This window comes from Castor canadensis, chromosome 2, assembly GCF_047511655.1.
Source record: "Castor canadensis chromosome 2, mCasCan1.hap1v2, whole genome shotgun sequence".
NCBI lineage: Eukaryota > Metazoa > Chordata > Mammalia > Rodentia > Castoridae > Castor > Castor canadensis.
Genome location: NC_133387.1, coordinates 148,608,435 through 148,631,701, shown reverse-complemented (window position 1 = coordinate 148,631,701; position 23,267 = coordinate 148,608,435). Strand labels below are relative to the sequence as shown.

General features: G+C 43.6%; 1 protein-coding gene across 3 annotated transcripts in view; it reads right to left on the bottom strand.

Annotated features, from left to right (window-relative positions):
- Window positions 1-9,062, bottom strand: part of Fam81a (family with sequence similarity 81 member A) — a 59,727-nt gene extending 50,665 nt beyond the window's left edge. The window contains exon 1 of one of the 3 annotated variants that reach the window (XM_074066083.1): window positions 9,046-9,062. The gene's annotated coding sequence lies outside the window, so the exon portion shown is untranslated. Of the gene's footprint in view, window positions 1-8,074; window positions 8,153-9,045 lie in introns of those variants that run through there. The other 2 variants (XM_074066082.1, XM_074066084.1) reach the window with 2 other exon arrangements.
- Between the last annotated feature and the right edge of the window lie 14,205 nt (window positions 9,063-23,267).

The window sequence follows — 23,267 nt, the reverse complement described above, 5'->3', positions numbered from 1 at the left end:
CCCACAGCTTAGAACGATGTTAACGTTTTTTAGGAGAGCCTCTGTGACAACAGATTGGGTTTTGTTCTAATCTATTAATAACAGCTATTTTGAAATGCTATTTAAATCTTCTATTGCTATTGAACTTTTTGTGGATTACATCTCCCCAGCTGATTGCTATGGGACAGAGACCACATCCTATGTGACTCTGGATTTCCCACGATGCCGAGAGAAGTATGTCTGCACAGATGCTGCTAAATCTGTGTTCAGTTGCATTTTTGTTTCTCTAATTTGGAAAGGCCCACTGTTTTAATTATTGAGTTGTTCTGCCCGAATGAAATGACAATGGGTGACTCAAGGTGCCCCTTCAGCTGTGAGCTTGGCAGACTGCTTCAGGTCACCCCAACATCAGACCCAGGCACTCAACACATCCATACGCCCACACCAGAAAAGAAAAGTCTTAATATTACTTCTATCCACAGCTATATTTGGCAACTTTTCTTTCTAGCATTAGGAAAGACACGTTACCAAATGCTAAAAAGGGAATCTTCCAAATGCAACAGCAAGAACAGAAAAATATTATTAAATCCGCATAAACTCTACCTACTGAACTCTACGCCCCCAGATGCAGCAGGGTTCACACAGAGGAGGCAAAGGCACGACTTCGTGTTTGCATGCAGGCAGGATGCTAGATGTGGGGGTTTTTTTTGGTGGTGGCGGGGGGGGGGGTCTGTCCTGGATGAATGTCTGACTGAAAAACTAAGAATATGGGTGAGTTTGGAAGAAAGACCCAACACCCAGCCTGGGTCCGTTTCCTCACACACAGTGGGTTGTGGCTGGACTTCTCTGCCTAACATAGGAGTCTCCAAGAGACTCTTTTATTTGAAGGAATGATTGGAGTTCAGCACATTAATTTTATAACTATTTAAAGAGAGCAGGGGAGGACTCTTGAGCTCTTCCAGAGATAATTAAAAATGAGGGGAAAAAAAGAAATCTGAAATAAACAAAAACAAGCTGAAAGCACCAGGGGTTTCTGAATAATATCTTTCCAGTTAAACAATTTTAAAAATTCCATAATACGAAAGCAACCCCCACACTTTCTCTCCCACACAAATACGCTTTTTATTTCAGCCACAGTCAGCCACAGCAGTACGATCTCAGCCTTCGCTTCTACAGCAACTTTGCCCAGAGAGGATGTCTCCACAAAAGCATCAAGGGGCAGGTCAGCGACCACCAGTCAGTCAGGGCACACACAGGAGGGAGGAGTCCTGTGGGTCCCAATTAGCTCCAAGACTCGCCACCCTAAAAGCTGATTCCTGGCTTCAAGAATCAATGTTGCATTAATAGAGACTGAAAAATTCAGGCCTTTTGATGTTTTTCAACCAACACATTCTCAGAAACTACCCTGGCATACCAGAAAGAGGTGATTATGTTCCCAAAAATCACTTTATTATCACTGATAACTACATATTTAAAATACCAAAGGAGTTGGAGGTATAGCTCACTCAGAAAGCATTTGCTCCCTGAGCAAGCTCAGGGATCTGGGTTCAATTCCCAGCACCACAGATTAAGATAAAATACCAAGAACTACTGAGCCATGGAGAAGAATCAACAGTAAATCAGCCAGAGTTAAAGAGCAGTTGAGTTTCCTTCTTTCAACAATCACCTATTTTAGCGGAAATGAGAAAGAATGACAGAGGGGGGTGAATCTAATTACAATATCTTGTAAGCATGTAGGTAAATATCACAACATATCCCCTTGTACAATAATTATGTGCTAATAAAAAAATCACCTGTTTTTGTGTTACAAATTCATGAAAAAAAAAAAACACATCCAAGAAGTCACAAAATAAAAACAGTCAATCTAGAGAGAAGGAGGAAACAGAAGAGTGATTAAGTAGAAGAACAGGTAGAGAGAGTGAAATAAGAAGAGGCAATGATCAGAGGAGACTTCAGGGAGAAGAGGGCAGAGTGCAGAGGAGAGAAAGGCGACGGACAGTGAAGGAAACAGGTGGCCCGGGCTCCAAGGGAGGAAGTGAGACTCAGAAGCAATTCTTCACACATTCCGCTGCTCATTTGGAGTGTGAAGAACGAGACAGGCCATTTTTAATATGCTATGTTAGGTTTTTCTACTCATTTTTTTCAATCAAATATGATCTTTGTCTTGACATACACAGAAAATGAATATGCCATCAGGGAAAATCTTTCTTTCTTTTTTTGGTGGGACTGGGGCTTGAACTCAGGGCCTCATGCTTGCTAGGCAGGTGCTCTACCACTTGAGCCATGCCTTCAGCCCCAAGGGAGAAATCATTTATTGTACTTACAACATGGAAATACCTTCTCGAATTATCCCCTGCTTTACTAAAAGATCTTATTTTGAACCAACACCCACCTGACTCTCCAAGTAAAGCATCATCCACTAGCACATACCGGATGCCAGCAGACGTTCATTCTGTGCACTTGCTTAACGATTTAACCAAATACTTTAATCCAGTCAACAAATATTCACTGAGCCTCTACAGAGCAGAGCAAGACACAACTCCGCACTAGAGGAGCCTCAATTCAATAAACAAATAGCACCAGCAAACAAGCCACTGAGCAAGAGTGGAGAGGTTGATAAGTGCCACATGAGTGACAGGAACCAGGAGGCCACCAGGCAGGATCAGTTGGAACCATCAGGAAAAGCATTTCAGAAGCAGGCATTTGAGATGGATATTCCAGGATATGGATAAGTGAACTCAGGGCAGCAAGAAGGAAAGATGGAGAGAGGACAGAGCAGAGGAGGTGGAGACTGGTGGAAATTAGCAAGCCTAATGGAAATGGATCCTCTGGAAAACAGTAGCAGAAGAGGTGGGAAAGGTCCCTGTGGCCAGTGGCCAGAGGCCTTCACACCACAGCTGCTCAAAACAGAACTGGGGCTGAGGTGAAGTTCAGTGGTAGGGCACTTGTTCAGCATTAGCAAGGGTTCCATTCCCAGTGCCATGGTGGGGGGCAGGGGAGGGGTGGGAGGAAGCATAGGAAACAGCAGGAATGGGAAAGAAGAGGGATTTGAGGGAGCATCTCGACATCTGGGGACCACCTGGATGTGGGAATGTGTAAAGAGCATTTTTGAAGGGTGTGCTGCAGAGAGGAGGATGACAGCACTAAAACCAGGGAGTGTCCTGCAAGGAACAGTGTCCCCACTCAGAGCATACCAGCAAGCCCAATTAGAGGGCATCCTACAAAATGCCTGCTGTACCCTTCCAAAGTGTCAAGGTCATGAAAGGCAGAACAACTAGGGAACTGACCCGATGAAAGGACACAAGGCAGAGGCAGCAAACTGAGAGTTCCAGACCAGCCAGGGCTACCCCTTTTCTTTCAAAAAGAAAGAAAGAATGAGTTGTAACAACTCATGCAACAAAAATCCTAGATTGGATCCTGAATTTTTTTTTAAAAGTCCTTTTTTTTTTTTTTTTTTTTTTAAAGAAAAAGATCTCTCTCTCCCCCCTTTTGTATAAAGGATGTTATTAGGACAATTGGTAATATTTTGAATAAAGTCTACAGATGTGATAATAGCACTAATTCAGTGTTAATTTCCTGATTTTGACACTTGTTATAAAAAATTGTCCTTTTTAAGAGTATTTTGTATTTAAGTGTTTTGGAAGGTAAAGATATATTATGTCTACATTACTCTGAAATGGTAAGAGAAAATTAGAACATATGTATCTATATGTATGTGTATATACATGTGTGTACATTAGATAGACAACTCAAAGAAAGAGACAATATAAGCTTAAGAAGAAAGATAAAGAAAGTGTGGTATAAAGTTAATTATTTATGGAACTTGGTTGAAAGGTATGTCAGAATTATTCAAATTATTTCTGAAACTCTTCCATAAATCTGAATTACTTCAAGATAAATAAGAAAGTAGGGAGGGCTGGGGGCATGGCTCAAGTGGTAGAGCACCTGCCTAGCAAGTGCAAGGTCCCAAGGTCAAATCCTGTTGTGGGGGTTGGAGGATTGGTGGGTGGAAAAAGAAGAAGAAAAAAATGGAGGAAATGAAAAGGGAAGCCAGGATGACAAAATAACCAGGTTTCCAGTGTTAAATTCTAAATAAATTGGGAGGAGGTCAGGGGCCTAAGCAAAACAGGGTCAAAAGTCAGATGGTCAGAGTTCCCTTCTCAGAACTGCCCCTAACAAGCATTGCCTCCCCTTAATTTGTTGTAATTTCCCTCTGCTTCAGTCTCTTCACCAACCTAACAGAAATAAGAACCTTGGCCTCTCAGAGTTGGAGCAAGGATTAGAGGATAACACAGTGAAACACAGCATGGGAACATGGCCTTAGAGGTGTAGTTGAGGCTGGGGGGGCGGGAGGAGGGGGAGAAGCGAGGAGGCCAGGGAAGAAAGAGAAAAAGACCAGGACAAAACTGCACAGAATCCACATAGCTAGGAGCCAGGAAGAAAAAGGAGATAAATGAGGTCTGAGTGGAACCTGAAGAGCCAGTGCCATGGAGACAGAGAAAAGCGAGGCAGCCCGGGGTGACTACCATTAGCAGCTGCAGGGTGCAGATCAAGGAGAAGGGAACAGAGCAAAGGCTCAGATCTGCAGCCAAGACACCTCAGCCAGAACCCTATGTGAAAGCAGTTTCAACAGAAAGATGAGGGAAGCCCCAGAGGGTCAGTGAATCAAAGGAAAGAAACTCACAGAGCTCAACAGAGCAACAGGATCTAGGGCTTGCAGTGTCCTACACATTAACTTACAATTCCATGTGAATACTTAAATGAAATTGAAATCCATCTAAAATCACCTACATTTAAAATTCAGTTCCAAGCCAGGTGTGGTGGTACACACCTGTAATCCCAACACTTGGGAGGCTGAAGCAGTAGGATCTCCAGTTCCAGGCCAGCCTGGGTTACAAAGCAAGACCCTGCCTCAAAAATAAGTAAATAAATAAAGTCCAGTTTCCCAGTCACACTAGCCACATTTTGCAAGCTCAGTAGCCATGTGGCTAGTTACTACCTCATTGAATAAATTGATAATATTTTATTTCTCTCACCGTAGAAAGTTCTATTGGACAGAGCTGGGCCTCAAACATGATTTCTTATGAGACAGGTGACCCGAATATGCAGTAGAGTGAGGGCTGGATCAGAGGAATAAACATTGGAACAAGGTCCCAAAAGGGGCAAGAAAGAAGGAACAAAGTCCAGAAAATGCAGAATGTGGAGTATGTGTGGGTTAGTCTTAGGGAAGAGACCTGTACATTTCCTTCCTTTCAGAAAGAGGAAATAAAGCCAAGGAGGGATAGAGAAAAAATGGCTGGAGACAGAGAGGAAGGCACAGTGGGAATTACAAAGAGGTAGAGGGCGATAAAGGAGAATGTGGACGTCCTTACTCGTACGGTGCAAAAGGCTACTAAGAGTACAGGAAATTTAAGTAATGGAAGGTGTGGCATAGTCTCTAAGTGATGTAGTTAAGGAATTTTTTTTTTTCATAGAAAAGCAAGACCTCAATGGAATTAGAGCAGTGGAACCAGGTGACTTTCTCCTGGATAACTTGGCATGCCAGGAGGAGGACATGCCAATGAGAGTAATTTGGGATTGCCGACTGGAAGGTGAGAAGCCCAACAAGTTAAGACAAAGGATTCCAGATTCCAGACCCCACGCACTCCAAGTGGAGGAATGGAGCCTTAGGGGCTGAAGGATTGCACGGCAAGTGACTCAGGGACCAGAGTCCTCAGTGATGGTTAAAATCGGGCACAGTAGGTGGCAAGAAGCAGCTAAGCAGGCAGAAGTCCAAGTTCCAGATCTCGAGAATGGACAAATTCCACTAACGTCCAAGGTACCTGTGATTGAAGTAAAGTAAAAACTGAGCTATAGGAGTTGCTGTTTCAAGGTCAGTGCCATAAAAAGATCGACATAAACCCCAAAGTTGCAGCAAAAGACAAGGGAGAGAAGAGAATGAAGCTAGCTGCTCATGTTTTCTGTTTTATCATTTTTTTGTAGCATCATTGTGAAGTGATTCCCAAGTCTGGGCAAACATCAAAATCATCCAGGAAGCTCTGTTTTCTCTTTTCCTCCTCCCTTCCCTGCCACTCCTTCCTTGGGGGTTTGTTTTTAAAATAAGGATTGGGTTTTTTAGGTCTCACCCACCCAACCCTGATGATTCTAATGTAGCATATTTGAGAGCATCTAATACACCATGTTTTTCAAAACGTTCCAAGAGATTCTGGGGAGTCACAGGTTTGGGAAGTACTCAAGCAAAGGATAAGAAGGAAGGGTCTGGGCCATGCAAATAGCATCACATTCTAAGAGAAGACTTGGCTGGTGATGGGCTCATGGTTTGGGGGTAGCACTAAGGAGCAGGAGCATTCCTGCTCTGGTGAGGTAGGAGAGGCCAGTAGGTAGGGTTGTTCGGAGGGGAAGGTGTTCACTCAGGCTCTAGTGGGAGGGGAAGGAGAAGAGATAGACTCAGAGACAGAAAAATGAGAATACAGGAGTATGATTCAGGATGCAAGAAAGGAGACACTGAAAGGCAGCATGGAGAGTCACACAGGCTAGTGGCGGGCAGAGACAGGAGGCTGAATGGCTTTGCTAATGAGGGCTCCGTGAGCAATGAAGTGTGGTTCCTTAAAGGGTTCCTAGGGTCCAGGGGTTGAATTCCTGGCAGAGAAGAATTTTCTATCTGCACACTAATCAGATTTCTAACAAGTAAGCCATTACAGATTATTAAGCCCTCAGGTAAGCAAGCCTGCAGGACGCTGGCTCATTAACATCGCAGACTCTGCTTTCCCATCCCACATTCTTTCATAGATGAAATCAGATTTAAATGAATGCCCTTGAAGCAGAATGTCAGAAGTGGCATGTGCAGGGTCCTGTGAGAGGAACAGGGCATGCCTCTCCTCCCCCCTGGTGGAGAGGGACGTTTCTGGATGGGGAATTTGGAAAACGGCCTCCGTGTCATTTTTAGTGCTAGCCAGTGCTAAAAATAGAAAAGGAATCACAGCCTATCCCCTTTACACATGGAGATACACGCACCTGCTTCATAACAGAGCCCTGAAAGCAGACACAATGTGCAAATCTTAGGAGTGGTTCTCAATAAAGAGCAAATTTATTCTCATAAACCTAACTGTTATTTAAAGAGCAAGTTGCAAATGTTTATCCCTGCTCCTAAGAGAGCCGCACTTCTGCAAATGCAAATCAGTCTCGTATTATTTCTGATTACTCCTATGCAATAATGTCGAACACTAGCATACACAGACTTTAAGCTGAGAGAGCACGCGTGCGCACTCACACACGCACACACACCTCACGCACATTGCAGAAATGACTCACTTAATTTGCTGCTGCCTGCCACTACTGGGTTTTGATTTTACCTGTTCAAACACAAAGTTTCCTATTAGATCAACTGCAAGAAAGAAGTTCTCCGAAGCATTAACCATGATTTTGTTCACGACTTTAGGGCACACCTAAAGGGGTGCATCTTAAAAAGCCTCCTGGCCCACTGAATGCTCTTTTCGTCATCTTCCATAAAACATAACATTTCTTGCCACTTTGGGTTCAAGTCAATGGAAAGTCCTTGCAGGATAAACACGGTTAAGCCTTGCACATACTCTGGGGCCCTTTCTCAGCTCACAGCACAATGGCACAACAGGATCGTGGAACTGCAAAGAACCCAAGCCCCTGCTTTCAACGACCAGAAGAGAAGCGGCGGGGGAGCGGAATATTTAACCTGCCCAAGGTCACTCAGCTGGGAGTAGTAGGATGTCTGACCTGTCCCTTCCCCTGGCAATCTGTACTCTACCCCAGCTCCCGGCAACAGTCCCTGGGGGCCTCTGTCGGTTTGTTATCATACAGCCCCCGCGAAAATGCAATGCCAATTGCGCTCGGTGCCCAACTTCATCCCTTCGCGTCGGCATGCAGTTAATCCCCTCGCCCGCAGCCTGTCACGCGGGCCAGGCGCAGCTCGGTCTCATCCCCCACTCCACGCCTATCCATTGAGCGGCTGCCCCCAAGGTCACCGGTGATCCCGAGGGGGAGCGCCCGTTGCTGGGACCCGGAGGATGCCTGGTCCGGTTCGAGGGGTGCGGGGGCGGGGATCCCGGGGCGCGGCACTCACCGGCGCGGGGGGCGGGCGCGCCGCGGCTCCCCATGTCCTCGCCGGCGTGGCTGGGTGCGGCGGCCGCTGGCGCGGGCTGTGCGGGACGCCCGGCTGCGGGCCCGCGCCGCGGGGAGCGCCGTCCAATCAGCGCGCGCCTGCCGCCTGGCCCCGCGCGCGGCCCGGCCGGGTTCGCGGCTCCCCGGGGGGGCGCGAGCCGCCGCGCGCCGCCCGAGCCGCTTCCGGGCGCGTTGCCTGGACGCGGTTGCCGTGGCAGCCCGAGCTGGAGGCTTTCCCCGCGCGCCCGCGCCCAGCCTGGCGGCGCCGCCCCTCCTCCCTCCTCGTTCCCACACCCAAAATAGCCTGCGCGCGCGACGCGGCTGCTTCCCGCACAGCTTCGCATCCCAGCGCCTCGGAGTTGGCGGGCGGGGATTTCGCTTATTGGGAAAGCAATCCTGTTGTTGTCGGGCTGGGTGACTTGAAGGCGGAGGTTGGCGTTGCAATGGTGCCTGGTTAAGATCCTCGCCATGGAGGGTGCCAGCTCCTGTGCACCCCTTCTTTTTCTCCCACCGAAAGAGTTACCAGCTCTTTCCCACCTCAAATTGGGCACCACGGTCTGGCCAACAGCTCGCGCGCTGATATCACACCTGTGCAGGTGAAGGAAACCTCCTCGGGCGCCAAGTGTCTTTGTCACCTCGACACACGCAGTTGGGAGCCAGGATCGTGTCTCAGCGCAAGGCACGACGCAAGGAAGAATGCTGCACCCCATTTCCTCCCATCCCTCCCTCTTCCCCTCTGCCTTGCCCCCTCCCCGGGAGTCCTAACTCTTTCCCCCTGCCTCTCAATGTCGGATTCTCAGCAGCTCACACAAGCAGATCCACTCATAATTTTGCTTCCTCTCCGTGGGCGGGATTTAAGCGGAGTGGGGGACCCCACCTTTGCCTGCCTTGCTGCGTCTGGTTCATGCCTCTTTCGTAGAGGCTCGTACTTACCCAGTGCGGGAGCTCCGGTCTGCATCCCCATCCATGCAAGCCCCTCCATCCCAGGGGAAGGACCGTGGCACGGTAGGAAGAGCCCCAGCTGTGGAGTCAGGCGGAGCCGGCTTGGAATTCCTGCTCCAGCAGTCATAGTGTGTGGTTTTGGGTATTCCTGCGCTGCCCCTCACCTGTAAGATAGAACAATGTCCCCCACAAAGGATTCATGCATATGTAACTTTCATTCAGTCAACAGTATTTATAGAATGCCTGCAAAGTGCTAGAAACTCAGTTTTATGACACAATGGTGAGGAAGAATGGGAAAAAAAGAGATACCACTCTCTGCTCTCATGGAGGTTACAGCTTGACACACGTTGCTCAATCATAAACACATGTAAAACTCCGTCTAGGACCAAGAGGGTCATGACTTTGAGTCTCTGGGATGTGGAGATCTGATCTGCCAGCATCTCTTTAGCATTGTAAAACCTCAGTGACTCTTTGTCCTTTTCACCATTAGATTCCCACTGTCTGGCACTTGACGTGTAACTCAGTGAATTTATATTGAATTGAATTGTGTCACAGTGACAGTATCACTCAATTTCCCAGTGACTTTCTGCCACTCAAAATATATTTGAAACATACACAATGTCCGGAAGGACATGGTATTACCAGAAAGCAGTCAGTCCCAGGGCCCATCATGAAGAGTACATCATTTGGGATTTGAACTCAAGGCTTCATGCTTGCTAGGCAGGCTCTTTGCCACTTTAGCCACACCACCAGCCCTTTTTGCTGTAGTTTTTTTCCAGATAGTGTCAAACTGCCTTCCAGAATAGAGTGTGCATTTCTGAGGTGCTGACTTGTTTCTTCCTTTCTCTTCTTCCTTCCTTCCTTCCTTCCTTTGTTCCTTCCTTCCTTCCTTCCCAGGGTCTCAGTGTAGGCTGGCCTTGAACTCCAGACCCTCCTGCCTCAGTCTCCAAGCGATAGAATTACAGACATGAGCCATGCTTCCCTTTCTCTTTTCTACCTCACTTGTTCCCTTGTCCTTCTCCATCCTGTCACCTCCCCCTTTAATCACAGTCTCAAGGTAAACACTCTTGGCTTCCTAGAAGAGTGACAGGGGATTTTATATTCCTCAGAATGGAACACCTAGAAAATGGAAGGAACTCCCTCTTGCCACTTCAGATGGCCTTCAAAGCATAGCTTGGATATTTTATTTGCCATAAGACTCCCTCACAGTCCAGGGTAAGGAAGGGGAAGATCTGGGACATTAGGGGTTCTTATCACATGTATATGCCCTCTGTTTAGGCTGATGTCAGTTTTCTTTTTAAAGATCATACCAATTAGGGCTGGAGACATAGCTCAAGTGATAGGGTGCCTGCCTAACCAAGTGAAAGGCTCTGAATTCTATTCCCAGTACTGAGAGATGAACACCAATATTGCCAAAAAAAAAAAAAGTCATACCAATTATCATAATTTTATCAAATTTAAAAGGATTCATTAAGTATAAGAAAAATAATTGTAGTTCTTTCAAAACTTTGCTCAATACCACCAGTCCCAGGGTTTCATAGTAGTTTTGGATCAGGACCACAACTTCCCACTTCTAATCTACTTTTTTTGGTTTTTCTTTTCTTTTCTTTCTTTCTTTTTTTTTTTTTTTTCTTTCCAGGCAATTGGTTTTTGAATCCTTAGGGGACAAAATTTAGAGCCCAATGACTTAATCCCACTCTGGTTTCTTTCTAGCCTTTGACTATTTCTGTAAGATAAATTGCAATCAAGTATCCATTTTCCCAGAGTTGTTTTTATTGTAACTCATTACAGGAAATAGATTTTTTTCTTGCATTACTTTAACAATCCATGATTTAGCATAAATTACCTCATGCTGGCAGAGGTAACTAGAAATAGTTTTATCAAAGACAGCAATCTTATAAACTTGATGGCTATAATATTAGTCCTCAGCTATTTTCATTTAATACAAACAATTTGTGCAATGTATGTGCTAGACTCTATAGGGACTTTCTTAAAATAATTTATGCAAGGCTGGGTTCTGGTCTTTTCTCTGTGCCATCACTGGCCTAGAAAATTAGATGTACCAAACATCTGAGAAGCCAGTGAGCAGGCCATCTAGGTAAAGGTCAAGGGCTTGGATAAGTCAAAAGTGGTACTTGTAGCCAGGCACTGGTGGCTCACGCCTGTAATCCTAGCTACTTTGGAGGCTGTGACTGGAGGATCACAGTTTGAGGCCAGCCTGGGCAAATAGTTCAAGAGACTCTATCTCAAAAATACCCCCAACACAAAAATGGGGCTGACAGAGTGGCTCAAGCGGTAAAGCACCTGCCTAGCAAGTGTGAGGCCCTGACTGAGTTCAAACCCCACACCACCAAAAAAAAAAAAAAAAAAAAGTGGTACATGTAAGACTGGAAATCAATTAAGCTAAGAATGTAGTGACTTCAGAATTGTTTTAACTATCACTTTATCTTGTCCTCAGCAACGACTTGTAGCTCAGTGGGGTCTCTAAAATCTCTTGGGAGGCATGCCACACGTTGTTCATCTGTAATAATGATGCCAAAGAATTGAACTGCAAGGAACTGGTCATCTGTCGGGACCAGGACGAGGAAGAAAGTTCCCCTGAGGGAACAATGAGGCAGGGTCAGAGATGAGGGAGTGGGGACACAGGCAAAAAAGTTTAAGGACAGAATGTTCCAGATTATTTAATGAATGGAAGGTTGCTGGCAACCTTCAAAAGTACTCTGTAGTTACCAGCTTGCTGGGAGTTAGGAAAAGACGGCTGCAGAGAAATGCACGAAAGGTGTTGGTCACCTTTACAGGAGTCCTGTAGTGGGGCAGTGTGAGGAATAACATCGAAGAGTGACACCTGCATGCCTGTGTTTACTGCAGCTCTCCGCACAACAGCAAAACTGTGGAATCAGCCGAGGTGTCCAACAACTGACGAATAGACAGTATGGTAAGCATATGTCATGGGCTATTTACTCAGCCATACAGAAAAGTGAAATTATGTCACTTGCAGAAAAATGAATGGAACTGGACGCCATTATGCCAAGAGACACAAGCCAAGCTCAAAAGGCCAAATCTCACATGATGATGATGATGGTGGTGGTGGTGATGGGACATGAATGTATATGGGAGACTATCTTGGGGGATCAGCAGAAGGAGAGGGGAAGGAAAGGATTCTGAGGAGTGAAGAGGATCAAAGTGCATTTCATGTATACATATAAAGACAGTATAATGAGACCCACCACTGTTGAATATGGATGGAGGAACAATGAGGGGTAAGCCCTGGGTTCAATGCCCAGCACTGCAATAAGAAAATAAATAAATATCAGAATAGACAATACACATATTGCACTTAAAATTAAATAAAATTAACATTATGCATTTGCTCTTTTTTTTTTTTTTTTTTTTTTTTGCTATACTGGGGTTTGAACTCAGGCTTCTCTGGTTGTTTTTGAAATAGGGTCTCTCTTTTTTCCTGGGCCAGCCTAGACCACAATCTTCTTATTTTAAGCTTCCAGCCATAATTGGGATGACAGATGTGTGTCCCCACAGTTTTCTTTTCATTAAAATGGGGTCTTATGAACATTTTTTCCTGGGCTGACCTCAAACCTTGATTCTCCCAATCTCAGCTTCCCAAGTAGCTAAGATGACAGGCATGAGCCATCAGCACCTGACTGCAGTTGCTCTTACAAAGAGAAATTTCAAGTGTAACAACCTTGGTTTTCCCTCCAACCCTGGAATACACTGTACTTGTTTTCATGCACACACACATACGCATTTCCTAAGCCAGTGGAAGACCTGCAGGATTCTGTCTCGTGCTGGAGTCCCACATAGTCATGTAGGAGTAACTATCACTGTGGACTCAGGAAATAGCTTTTTCTTCCCTCTGGAAACATAAGTGACAAGATCACACTTTCCTTTTTCCCCTCAGGGAATCGGTGCTGTGAAGACCCTGGTCTGTACATGCTTGGGGAATTTCTTAACTTGCTCTTTGCCTCAGATTCCTCATCTGTGAACTGAGGGTGATGTGGTGCCAACCTCACCAGGTTCTAATTGAGGTCAAAGGCACCAGTTCACGCAAAGAGCTTAAAATAACATCTTTCTTCTTATTTATAATACTTACTATGTCTAACATAACATTTTTATTATCATCATTTTTCCCCAAGACCTAATCAGAAGTGTGAAGATCTAATTAGTACTGGCTCAAATATTGTATCTTACATATGGAGGCAAAGTTTGATAACTAATCTGGTTAACTCAGTGCTCACATCATTACTGCCTCTGCTTGTGCTAAGCTCCTTTCTGGAGCCAAGTACACCAAGAACGATGTCTTTCCCTTGCACGCAGTTATCAATGTATGTTAAATGTATGTGTGTGCCTTAATACACTAGACCACTCGTAGTGCACCTAATGCCAACTCCATGGTCCCTCTTCTCCCAGAACAACAAATGGCATTGTTACAGTATGGCTCCTGCCTTGTTTATCTGAATCTTTTCTTCCCCACCCACATGATTCAATCAAATTAAATATCTACGTAGGTCCTTGAAAAGGTAGTATTTGGTGCTGTGGAAAAGTGAAGAGGCATCACTGTCCCATCCTCCCTACTGACGTGTCACTCTTCCTCACAGTGGACATTTCTGAGGATGACAATGACCAGCACAGGTTGTGAAATCAATGGCACTGGCACCACCAGTTATCCTGTACCCTCTCTCAGCTCTTTGGCCTGTTCTTGTGAACAATAAAATAAGCTTTGAAGGCATCACCAGTACAAAAAAAGCCTGGCTCCCCACTAATCCCAGCACCTGACCCAGGCTCCATCCTCCAACATTTTCCTCAGCCTGCTTACTCTGTTCTCAGCATCAGGAGGAGACACGGTCCTGACCAGGACCTCTGCCCCAAATCCCTTACACTGCAAATTGAGGCTTAGCTTCCCCTGGCTTATTTCCCCTCAAAATCCAGTTAGAAAAGCGAAAACCTAATGAACCTAGTTCAACTACTTTCTTTTATGCACAAAGACAAAAATCAGTGATTCTAGAATTTAAAAGTCAGAACTTAGAAGAGGTCTCAGTGACCAATACTAAATTATTGCTAATTCATTGTGAGTTTATAACCCAGCCCTTCGCTTTAACCACCCTGTGGTTTCTTATCTCAAACCGAAACCAAAATTCTCCAGCGCAGCTTTCAAATTCCAACGCATACACTCCTCTAAGTTCATCTGGCTCCTCTCTCTTCCCTCTCTTTCTAAACTAGCCAGACCAGCCTTCTTCCTACTCCCCTAATATGTCAATGCCCTTCTTTGCATTGGCCATCCTGCTGCCTGGAATTCTCTTTCCTTAAATATCACATGGTTAATTTTTTTTTTCGCCCTTAGTGATATTAGGGTTGAACTCGGGGCCTCGTGCTTGCTAGGCAGGTGCTTTAACATTTGAATCACTCCATCAGCCCTTTTTGCATTGGTTATTTTTGAGATGGGGTCTTGCTTTACGCCCCCGTTGGCCTGGCCTGCGATCCTACTCTTTGTGCTTCCCCATGTAGCTGGGATGACAGGCACGTGCCATCACACCCAGCCATTGTTTGAGATGGGGTCTTGTAAACTTTTTGCCCTGAACCTCAGTCTTCCCAAGCTCTGCATCCCCAGTAGCTGGGATTACAGACTTGAGCCACTGCACAAAGCACATGGCTGAAGTTTAGACAATCCAGGTGTTAGTTGAGTGCCACTTTAACAAGCCTACCCTAACCATTCTTTCTAGACTGAATGCCATGTTCCTTCTTCTGATTTACCATGGTCTTTGTCATTATCAAAAATTGTCTTGTTGCCTTGTTTGGACTGGAGGTGTGGCTCAAGTAGGAGAGTGCCTGCTTTGCAAATGTGAAGCCCTGAGTTCAAACCCCAGTGCCACCAAAAAGAGTTTTTTAAAAATGCCTTGTTTCTTTATGATTTCCCCCTGGGGATGTAATCTCCAAAAGGACAGAGACTACACCATGACTGCTGTGTTCCTCATGCCTAAAATAGCAGTGAGTCTCAAGCAGATGAGAACAGTGAGTCTCAAGCAGATTAGAGACCCATTTAAAATCACCCAGTCAGGAGATGGAACCAAGACTCGAACACTAGTCTTTGGCTGAATTTGGGAGTCCATGGAATTATAACTCCTATACTATTTCTTCAGCAGGTAATTATTATAGTTACCTGAATTATGGAAAAAAGATCACCTGTCTTTTTGTTACTCACAATGCTTACAAAAAACTAAAAAATGAAACTGTTTTTCTTTATCTTTCTTATAAAATACTATTATTGTTCCGCAGACAGAAAGAAAAATCCTACTTTAAAATGAATATTCTGTACCTGGAAATTATTTTTTATATTAATAAAGTAGGCTTTACGTTGACTATTCTATTTTTAATGGGCTAAAACTGACATTAAAAAACAAATACTGAATTTTTTGTCAGAAAGTTATTAAAATATATTTGGGGCAATTTTCTATGCAGTCAATGGGTTTATGTTCTTTTGAACAGAATCAGTTTTTAAATAAGTGTCTTAAGTCCTCTAAAAAATGTTTCATAATGCCATTCTAATGCAGAAGAGTTATGGGTTGTTAACCACACATTTGAATGTGCCTGAAATACAGATATAGAGATTTTGTCTTAGGAAAAAAGACAGTAATAAGACTCTTAAATAGATGACCAGAGAAATTTCAAAATGACAGGTGCGTGTAATTGTAAAGTGCTCTCTGATATTTTACTCATGACTTAGGATTTTTCTCTTAATTTTTTTGCATCAAAGAAATACATGTGGCCAAGTGCTGGTGCTCATTCCTGTAATCCTAGTTACTTGGGATCAGGAAGATCACCATTCCAGGTCAACCTCAGCAAAAAGTTCTCAAGACCCCACTTCAACCAACTGCTGGGCAGATGCCTGTTATCCAGCTACAACAGGAAGCAGAAAATAGGAATATCACAGGCTGGTGGAGTGGCTCAAGCAGGAAGAGCACCCACCTAGCAACGATGAGGCCCTGAGTTCAAACCCCAGCACCACAAAAAAAAGAGGATCACAGTTAAAGATGGTCTGGGCAAAAAGTGACATCCTATCTCAAAAACAACCAAAGCATAAAGGGCTGGAAGCGTGGCTTGAGCGGTGGAGTGCCTGCCTAGCAAGTGCAAGGCCCCAAATTCAAACCCCAGTACTGCCAAAATAATAATAATAAAAATACATGCACTTGGTTTCTAAAGTCAAACATGTTTATAAGGATGTTTTTTGATCTTTCACTAGGGACACTTTATATTTTCTTCCTGCTGTGCGAGATGAGGGTTTGGCTCCCTAACAAGCTTCAACTTACCGTCTGCTGCATACACTTCTCCCTTAACCTTTGCAATATAGCAGCAAACAACTTTTGACAAGGCCAGTAATCAGTAATGTGCTTACACTGGGACTGTTGTTCATAGCTGAGTCAAGTATGATTGTACACCATTTTTTTTAAAAACTCTTGGCATCAACAATTGCTTTTTTGGCTATTGGCTTAGTCCTTTCGGCAGCAATCTATAAACTTTCTGATAGAGCTATACCTCTTCTCACTGTCATCAAACATATCTGGAAATCTCTTTTTCTCATTTTCTTGAGAATGCCTGATTTACTTGGTTTTAGAATTCATTTTAAGAGTGAATTACATGGGGGCATAAGAGAAAATAGAGAATCCCATTTTTAAAGCTATTGCAGTGGTGGTGCCAGTGCTGGTGGTTGGTGCCAGTTCCTGTAATCCTAGCTACTTGGGAGGCTGAGATCTGGAGGATGGTGGACAAATAATTCTTGAGATACCCCACCCCCATCTCCAAAATAATCAGAGCAAAGTGGAATGGCTGTGTGGCTCAAGTGGTAGAGCACCTGCTTTGCAAGCATGAAGTCCTGAGTTCAAACACCAGTCCCATCAATCACATAATTAATCAATTCATCAATAAATCAATGAAAGCAAAGCTCTTGTACTGGTGATTTATGATAGTGGCATGGATTACAGTTCTTGCAGGGAAGATGGAAGTAGACAGAAGTGCCTGACTGGAGACAATGTCAAGGTAGAGATAAGCAAATTTGTGACACTTTAGCTAGGGTTGGGTGAAAGAGAAAAACCACATGTTTTGTTTATTTTTTACAGGAGCAACTGGGTAAATTAAGATGTCATTTATGAAATGCAGAGCCCTGTGGGAGAAGCAGATTCAGGGCAGAAATCAAGAGCTTGCTTTTGGACATGTGAAGTGTGATGAATACTAAACCTCCAAGAATAAACATCAAGATGGCAGGTGGAACTGAGTTTGAGGTTTGCAGGGGAGTTTGAGCAGAAGATGTCCTCCGATTGCCATTAGCAGACATTAGATCTAAGAGCAGATATTAGCAGAGATGAGATCTGGATACAATCATGTAGGGAAGATGTATAGTTGGGGAACTGTGTGGGGCCTAGAACCAAATGAAAACATTAGTGTGCTGTGATTAAGACACTAAATCCAAAAATCACTAAGATTGAGTTAAACCTCAGCCCCACCAGCTGGTAGCTGTGTGTCTTTGGGGGAAGTTCATTAGGATCTCTGAGATTCAGTGTTCTGATCTATCAAAAGTCAACAGTAACAATACCTATCTCATTAGGGTGTTGCGAGGTGTGCAGAAAGTGACTAGCATATAGCAAGCATTCCATCAATAATAGTAGCATAGGAAAAATACAAAAACAAAATGAAATGATATCCACAAAGTTAAGCAATTTACAATGTGGTGACACACAGTTATTATGAATCAACCAGGTAATCTTTCACTTTGCCTTCATACTTCAAAGGTATATATATTAAGTGTTTTTGGAATTAGACACAGAGGTGAACACAATCAATGCCACTGAGCTGAACACTTTTAAAATGATCAATTTCATGTGACATGAATTTCACTCAAAAAATGCATAAACACCTGTTACATGCAACACACACACTGTTCCTCTACCATGATTTCTTTATGAAGATTTGGCTACAGTGAACTTTCCTTTTTCCTTTCTGGTCAAGATAGATAAGAGATAGATAGATGGATAGATACATAGATAGATAGACAGACAGATAGATAGATAAATAGACAGAGTGACAGACAGACAAGAAGGATTTTATGCTTAGAAAATTTGTTCCCAAAGATAAGAGCTTAAAGACCTCAATACTGGACTGGATATAGTGGTACATGTCTGTAATCTCAGCACTCAGGAGTTAAGGCAGGAGGATCTCAAGTTCAAAGCTACATAGCAAGACCCTGTCTCAGAAACAAAAAGCAAACAGGGCTGGTGGAGTGGCTCAAGTGGTAGAACATCTGCCTAGCAAGCGTGAGGCCCTGAGTTCAAACACCCAGTACCACCACAAACAACAAAAAACAATGAAAAAAAAAATCTCAAAACTTTATCCCAGGAAGGACCAAGAATTCCAGGTATAGGCCAGTAATAAATATGAGGTAGAGTTAGGCAGCAAGGTGCAAGCAGGGCGCAGGTACAAGTTAGGCTTTGGATCCATGCTTTAGAGAAGAGTGGAAACTCAGGGAGGCACCTCTGAGGAAAGCAGGTCTGGAGAAGCCGGAAGCAGCACCAGGGAGAGCTCCCAGCTGCAGTCCTTCCCACTAACCCCTAAGAAGAAAAGGCTGTTTCCTCCAGAAACCAGGATCTATGGTCTTCCCCGTCTGTCCTGCATTCCTAGCACAAAGAACCTTTCTGACTTCCAGTGGCAGGACGATGTTTGCCTGCTCACAAGCATTTTTAGCCAAATTCTCATGGATTTGCCTTTCCACTGAGCTCCAGTGCTATCTTGTGGTCCATAGATCATAACTGTGTCAGCAACACAGAGCCGTGGGTTCCTCCACCCCAGATCTACATTTTAAAGTCAGAAAAGTATTGGCCCTAGAGAAGTCACCACTGGAACTTGACAGAGCTCAGTTGTCAAGAGCTTTAGCTTCTGTTTTCTCTCATATGTGGAATATAGGCCCAATACAAATACAATCAATATTATGATTAACAGGATACGCTAAGGGGAGGTCACTAATGAGAAAGGGAGGGTAAAAGAAGGAAGCTAAGAAGGTGAATATGGTTGATGTACTTTCTATACAAGAATGAATATAGAATTTTGAAACCTGTTGAAATCACCATAAGAGAGGGACTAAGGCAGAATGAAAAATAGAGAGGATGAACGAATTCAGGGTATAATATATACATATATATATACAATATTATATATAATTATATTTATTGTTATGTATTATATATATAAATGTCACAAGGAAACTCTCTGTATAGCTGTCTTATACAAGCAAAATTGTCTGTTTTCAAAAACAGAGAATGGGATGGTAAAACAGGCCCTATCTGGGAAATGGCACCAGTGGGACAGGAGAGAATATAGGGAAAGGGTGCAGGAGGGTGAATGTAGTGAAAATATTATGTACTCATGTATGCAAATGGAAAAATGAGACCTGTTGGAACTGTTCCAGACATGGGGGAAGGGAGGATAAAGAATAATGGAGGGGGTCAACTCAACTATGATATATTGTAAGAACTTTGGTAAATGTCACAGTGTATTCCCAGTACAACAATAATAAAAAAAGATAATAAATAAATAATAAACTGATTACGTACCAAAAAAAAAAGCCTTGGCTGCTTTGTTGGGTATGGTGGCACCTGCCCATAGTCCCAGCACTCAGGAGGCTGAGCCAAGAGTGTCACTTGGCCCAAGCAGGAGACTAGCCAGGCAACATAGCAAGACCCATGATGCGGCAGGGGGAGTAGAAGGGAGAACATTGGAAAATATCTAGAATTTTGTGTTAGAAGAGAAACTCAATTATGCCATATTATTTGGAACTTATAAGGATTATCAATTTGACTATATGATTAATCATATAAAATACTGAGAAATGTGGTTAAAAAAAAGAGAAAAATTCTCTCCAGGCTGATAGTCAGTGTGCAGCAATATGCAACTGATATTCATAAGAAATGTGTTTATTTTTCATTAAACTCAGCTGTCCTAATTTAAGAGAGCATCCAAAAATATCAGTTGCTATTTCATTTCCCTCGGTGAAGAGTTATTTCATTTTATGAGACGACATTAATTCCCTTCACAGTAGGGAGGAGAAGAAAGTATCACAAACCCATAAAAGGATGTCCCCCACCTACATATGGTCACAGTGGCATGACTAAGGGACACTATGACCAAAGGCATGTCCCGGTCATAGAAACTTACAAGGGCAGAAAGGCTGCACCTAAGTGATGTGTTCTCTGCATCTCAATTTCCCAGCGGGAACACTTTGGACCTGCTTCTTCTAGGCCATCACCTCCCATAAACTCTCTGTGGATCAATCAAGTCTACACAGGTGCTGTCTCTGAGTCCTGCTCTGAGATGGAGAGACCCCAATATATTTAAGTTGTGTGGTCCCTACCTTTGAGAGATTTCTTATCTTGCTGAGCAGAGGTGTTTATTTTATTTTGTTTTGTTTTGGGGTTTTCATCTTTTTTTTTTTTTTGCTTTTAATAGACATAAAAAAGCAAGAAGAAAGACAGATTATAAAGTACTAAATTACAAAGTTCACACTTTGAATGTTACGGAAGATCAGAAAAGAATATGAGTTATTTTCCTATGAAAAGAGGAGAGGGATGCTTAAAATGGGCCCTGATGACTGTGTGATGATTTAATACACAGAGGGGAGATCAAGGGTAGTTCCAAGAAGCAAAGGCACAATGGTGAGTTATTTAATATGTCTTGTCTTATTTTCCACTTCCCAAAATTAGAAGAAGAAAAGCATTTCTTTTGTTTTTATAAGAGTTAAATGAGATGTCATTTATAAATGCTTTATAAATTAAAGCTAATATTATCATTATCTTGGTCCAGCATCTCTACTATATTTAGGGCATTACACTGGTCTTGGAGGTGATCAAACTGATGAGTGATTTCAGGAATCAAATCTACAAGTTGTGATTCAAAACTAGAATATCATGCCTCATTTTTCAACAAAAGATAAAACAAGCCAAAAGATGTGCAGGCTTTCGTTTTTCCTATAGAGTCAGTATGTTCAGAAACAACATTCCAGATCAGAAAGGAAAAGGAGACACTGTTAACAATGGTGGTCAGCAATTGCATAGCAATGGGGTGGGTTCTGCACACAGGCCTTGCTGCTTCCTCCTCCTGTGAGAAGGAAACATCACTCCCACTCTTCAGAAAAGGAAACTGAGGCTCATACAACTTAAACAACCTCTGCTGGGTGTGGTGGTACATGCCTATAATCCTAATAGTTGGGAGGTGGAAGGAGGAAGATCTCAAGTTTCAGGCCAGCAAGGAAAGGTTATTCTTAATTCTTTAAGGCTTTCCCTTACCTGTTGTTAATGTGAACAACAACACTCTTAGAGGAAAAATAGTTGAACTAAATTGAATATTGTGTCAACCTTAAGACATATTTGTGACCCTGGTTAAGCTGTTAATCAGACCAAAATCTATCAACCTCCTAAATGTTCTTTCTTTCCCCTTGGAGAGAACAGATTCAGTTTGCTCACCTTGCAAATTGGAGTCATTTTTTAAAAGGCAAAAGATGGGATCTGAGTAGATGAAATCAATTTGGATCAACTGTACCCAAGTTTGCTTCTTTCTTTTCCTTTTTCTTTCTTTTCTTTTTCCCTGAACATTGGGACCATGTATGTATACGCAGAAGCATGTGTATACATATACTAGGCAAGTTCTCCACCACTGAGCCACACCCCCAGGTGAGACTTCTCTTTTCCACGTAAGGTAAGTTCCCTGTGGTCACTGCCTTCCCAGAGGCTCCTCAACCATCAGCACAACCTTAGAACAACCTTGTGGTCCTCAGTGTGTTTGCATGTGTCATGACCTTCACTGGGCTCTCCAGAAAAGAAAAGAAAAAAAAAAAAGTCAACTTGCTGAGTGTCTTCAGGGTAAAGTAGAATGTGTTCTTTGAGGGGCAACAAAATCTATACAAAGAGTAAACTTGACACTTGGAGTTTGAGGAGGCAATGTGAAGAAAGCCATGCAAATAGGATGCGTTTGAGCCAGTGACTCAGCCTCTGCTCGCTCTGAGAGGCCTGAATCAGAATGCTGGAAGCACAGCCTGGTTATTCAGCACTGTCCATCTGGATCTTCCGCACGATGGACTAACTTTCTATCTATAGCATGCCTCATTTCTTATTTTCCTTTCTGCAATTTAGTTCCCAGGATGTTTTCAGGGTAAGTACGGAAGTGCCTTAACTTTTTCACCACCATCCCCAGCCCCCACAAGCCTGGGGATGATTCTGGGAGGGTCATCAGCTGAAGACTCCTAGACATAAGTCTAGGGTAGTGGTTACAAAGTGACTGCTTACTCACAGGATGAATTGTGTGCCCCATGTACATTTTTAAGTTGGCATCTAAAATTTTTCTCTAGAAGTTCAAATAGTTGCAAAAGATGTCATTTGTATGATGAGACTTTTAAATAGCACTCTTTGGAATATATCTGTGTCCTCTAAGCAACACAGCTTTTGAGTACCTGCTTCATAGGTCACCATGCAAACTCAAGGAGTTGACAGCTGCACAGTGCCTGGCAAATGATAAATATTATTCATTTAGTGGGTTTTTTCCTCTAGGGGAGGGGCGTCTAGAGAGAGGTGGGAAGGGGCAGCAAGATGTTACCTATGGCTGTTGGGGGGATGATAGCAGGGAATGTGGCTATCCCCTTGGCCCATGTCCACTCACTGGTATGGTTCAGTTTGTGCCATGTGCAGACTACACCACCCATGATGCAGCTCACTGCTTCTCTGCCAGTGCACTTTCTCTAGCACAAGGTTGTTTGCTGGCAGTGTTGCTTAGTCACAGTCTGGACACTGTGGTCGTTGCCTCCCTAGGCCAACCCCCAGCCCAGGGGGACAGGAGGCAGTGTTGAAAACCTCAGTCTCCCCTTTCTCTGGCAAGACAGCTGTGATGCTTGTTGTACACAGGTACCTAGCAGTCCTGGTTGACCATGGTGACCATCGTTAACACCACACCTTTGCTCCTTTTTTCCTTTTCCGTTTCTTGCCCTGCAGACCTTCACTTGCGATTTCTTGACATTGCCTCTCAGATAAACAACCTGCACCAAGCTCTTGTCTCAGGATCTCCTTTTGAGAAAACGCAAGTCAACATTGGGAAATATGTGGGTGTTCGTTATAGTGCGCCTTCTATTTTTCTGTGGTTTGAAACACTCCACTGTAAATGAATTTTTAAGT